We start from the raw sequence: 4,248 nt of genomic DNA, 5'->3' as shown, positions 1-4,248 counted from the left end.
CCCCCTCATTCGCCACGGCCGCGAGATGCCCCGCCCCCTTGCCCTTCCTTTTCGGCCAGCCCTGCGCCCTTGTCCCTCTCGGATTGGTCACTGCACCTGCCACTCAGGCGGAGCGAGCTCCTATTGGCTGTGAGAGGTTTCCTGGGCAGACGCACAGCGCTGGTTGCGGCACAGAGCGCAGGTTGTTGGGTGGGCGGGGGGACAAGCTCTGCTCTGATTGGCTGCCGGGAGGGACACTCTCTGCGCTGATTGGCTGCCGCGGGGTTTGAACGCTCCCAACGGCCGCCCTGAGAGACCCGGATGGAGCGGGGGGGGCCGGGAGTGGCGCTGCCCTCAGAGCCCTCAGAGCCCTTCACACCAGTCCAGGGCATCAGCAGAAAGTCGCTGTGGTCACCACAAAAACAGTGAAGCCGCTAATAAATAAAAAAAAGATATCGGTGTGCATCTCTATATTGAGTTTCAGAATAATCAGTTCAGTAGGAAACAGGAGTTGCCGGGAAAACACGACTTGTCAAGATGAAAATCAACCAGCTGATTCCACGGCACCAGCCCCGAAACAAATTAATTATGCGAAATGCTTAAACCGTCCTTTTATTTTTAATTTTTTCTAATATCAAATCTTACTGGTACAGGAAGGAATTCTGTTGTAGGGGCTCAGCATCCTGGACAATTAGCACAAGGTTTCACTGCAAATGTAAACTCCCAATGTAAAAATATTGAGAGATATATTTTCTATTTCTAAAATGTTCTATTATCTGTCAAATTGCGTTCTTAGATCTTCCAGGTTTTTTTTTTAATACAAAAAGTATTTTCAATTCAGGCTTTTTCATGACTGATCCAGCACCTGTAAAAGTTCATTGACTTATTATGATTTGGAAGAAAAACTTTGTTTTTCATCAATGTTGATGCTTGTGTCAAAATATTTACACTATTACACAACTCTACAATTATTTTATTTCACATTGACTGGTTTCAATAATAACTTACAGTCAAAATCTACCCTTACTTGAGATCCTTTTTTCACCCTTAAGTACCCACTTGGGCGATCATTTTGCAGTTCCAGGCCAGGCCAATTTCCACTGGCTTTTCCACTGCTCTTTCCTTTCTCTGCCCTCTTTTAAAAGTCCTTTTCAGCCCTTTCAGTCCTTTTCAGCCAGATTTCCCCCACACCTGGAACCAGGGGCCAGGATTCTCCTGGGTTTGCAACAGGTTCTGCAGTACAGGAGTCAATATTACTTGTTTCTGGAAAAGATATTGGTGATTGCATATTAATTTTCACTTAACATCAAGATCTTAAAACAAAAAAGTCTGCATACAATGTTGTGCCTACAAAGACAGGAGACCCATATTTATTTGGATAGGGGATTAAGAGGTGATAAAATGCATCACTTCTTGGTAAAGGTTTAAAAAATAATATCAGTTATTCAATAATCAATACCCAAATGTTCAGTACATAAATAGAGGGTCCCTGTGCATTTGGGAGTGACTTGCATTAGCCATTTTTTAATATACTTGAAAATCCAGAATTACAAACTGATAAAACAATTTGGTTGTTCTGGTGAACCTGGAGTCCCAGGAAGAGAACACAGACACATTTTAGGTAGTAATCACTTAAAAAACATGGCTAAGTTGTTGGGTTTTTTAAACAAGTCATTTATCCTCACTAAAGATTAGTATAGGACTGATGACAAAATAATTACTATTCTTCACATGTCTGAGATTTAAACATCAAAGTGTTTTTCTTAGGCTCTGAAATAGAAACACCCATTACTTTGTGTTCTGTAAAATGTAACCTGCAGCTGAAAGCTGGTTCCTTCCAGTTAAGCAGGCCTCAGTAGCCCTGGAGTATAACATCTCTTTTGTACTTAAATAGTTTCCTCAAGCAGTGCCACCCACAGGGAGAAAGTTTCAGGAGATTAAATCATTAAATAAATCCTGACAGGACACCTCCGTGAGAGCAAGGATCCCATACCTGTGGCAAAAAGAAAAGGAGGCCACACTGGAAAAGCTGATGGAACCCCAGGAAACCCGTGGTGTCCTGGGAAGTTGGGGTCCAGCACCCCTTTCTTGGCTTCATGAGCTTATATAAGTAAACTGCCTGTGTAAGATGTCTTGCAAGCATCCTGGGGTTTCATTTACCTCTTTTATATTTTGTTCCACAAAGGGATCTTTCTCAAACCACAGTGGTTTTTATTGGTTTGTTGGTTTGGCTTTTGGGGGTTTTTTTTCAGTCAACCAACTTCTTTTTGAGCACTTGGAAAACAACAAATTTCTCAAAGAACCATTGATTCGGTTTAGCTAGAGCAGCAGTTTTCAAAATGTGAGGAAGGGGAGAGATTAAGCACCAGATATATGTGGGGGGGTCAGTGGGAGCATGAGAAACCTCAGAAAAATCCCATCCAACCTTTCTTATCTTTGCTTTGAGGAGATAAGTAGCTGAGAGAATGGGGAAGGGGGCTCAGTTTTGCCAGAGGTTTGAAACAATGGTTTTGTTGGAAGAGCTGGGTACCAATTATTACACTCAGGATGCTGGGTGTGGGTTTTAGGGGCAGGAGCTTGGGAAAGCAAAGGAATAGGGATGTGCAAAGCAAGGGAGGCAGGGGAGCAGGGCACAAGGTGAAAGAGAAGGTATGAGCACAAAATAATACAGAAAGGCACAGCTTTGTATAAAAATCTGGAGACCTCAGGGACTTACCCTGCGCTGCTTTCTTGGCAAAACTTGTTTCTTCCCCTCTGTAGTCTACCCAAATGGATTGTGAAAACTACAGAAAATCCATCTGCTATTGGTATTAAAAAAGGTTAAAGATTCTTGAAGGTCTGACTTCTTCACACATTCCAGAAACTTTCTTCTGCAACCTTTAGAATCAGTGAGGTGGTACTTCAGTTCCAGGAAAGCTAAGCTGAAAGTTGACCTTTTACTTCTTAGAAATATATTTTTCTCATATTACGTTTTTATGTCAATTTTTAAAGGAAACTTGTGCTTTCCAGGACACTATTTATATTTCTATGTGACTTTTTAGTATTGTGAATTCATTTTTAATTATTGTAATTGTTAAGTTTGGTGCTCCTTCTTTCTTCTTTTTTTTCTGCACTGGATTAATAATGTACGTGAATCTGGCTATTTAAATAAATATTTTAATTTGCTGACGATAGAACTGTGATTAAGTAGTGAGTTGTATAAAGGCTGAACTTGTTAAGTGTTTGGGATGAAAAAATTATATTTAATTTTTTTTCCTGTCCTAGGTACAAGAAATATTCCTGTGTTGCACCAAAATTTGTTATTGACCCATGGTAAAAAAAATTAAAACCCCAACAAACTCCCTGTCCAAAACAAAATTACAAGATAAACATACCTTAAACAAATAATCTTTCTGGAATAATTTTGTGATGTGTTAAATGGGAAACAGTATGGTTTCTTCAGGTAAAATAAGGGTATCCCCGAGTTCCTGGGAACACCTTGAACCTGAGATCGTCTCGAACTGACTTGAATTGATCCATGTTACAGCGTTCATCTCACCTCCTCAGCCTCTGGGCTCATGGAGAAGGGCAAACCCTCCCTGAGCACTGATATTCCTGTTTTCTGCTGGCAGAGAGCTGCCATCGTGCACATCTGCTGCTACAACCCCGAAATATGAAAATCAACGCCAGATCTGACAGGGCTTGGAGAAATTTGGTCTAGTGGAAGTCCATGGCAGGGAGTTTGGAATGAGATGGGCTTTAAGGTCCCTTGCAACCCGAACCATTCTGCGATTCCATGAAACCGGTGGGGTTTCATGGTCAGCCCCCACAGAACCACTCAGCCTGGGGTGGGCAACGGGTTTGGGTGTGGGTACAGGGGTCAGGTGTGGGTACAGGGTGTCAGCAATGAGTATGGGGGTGCCAAAAATGGGTACAGGGCGCCAAGAGTGCGTACAGGTGTCAGCAGTGGGTACGGGGTGGCAAGAATGGGTACAGGGAGTCAGCAGTGGGTATGGGGTGCGAGCAGTGGGAATGGGGTGCCAAGAATGGGTACAGGGTGCCAGCAGTGGGAATGGGGTGCCAAGGATGGGGACAGGGTGCCAGGAGGCAGCACTGCAGATGAGGATGCGCGATGGAGGCGCCCCGTGTGTCCGCACAGCCCGCTCCCCCGGGAGCCCCCGGGCAGCCCCGGCGCGGCGATGCTCCGCGGCAGCGCTGACCCAGCGTGCCCGGCCGCGGGGCGCGGCGGCTCGGCGGGGAGGGGCGGCGCCGGGCGGGCTGCGGGCTCGG

The sequence above is a fragment of the Oenanthe melanoleuca genome, chromosome 9 (assembly GCF_029582105.1).
Source record: "Oenanthe melanoleuca isolate GR-GAL-2019-014 chromosome 9, OMel1.0, whole genome shotgun sequence".
Taxonomy (NCBI): Eukaryota; Metazoa; Chordata; class Aves; order Passeriformes; family Muscicapidae; genus Oenanthe; species Oenanthe melanoleuca.
This window is presented reverse-complemented; position numbering follows the sequence as displayed.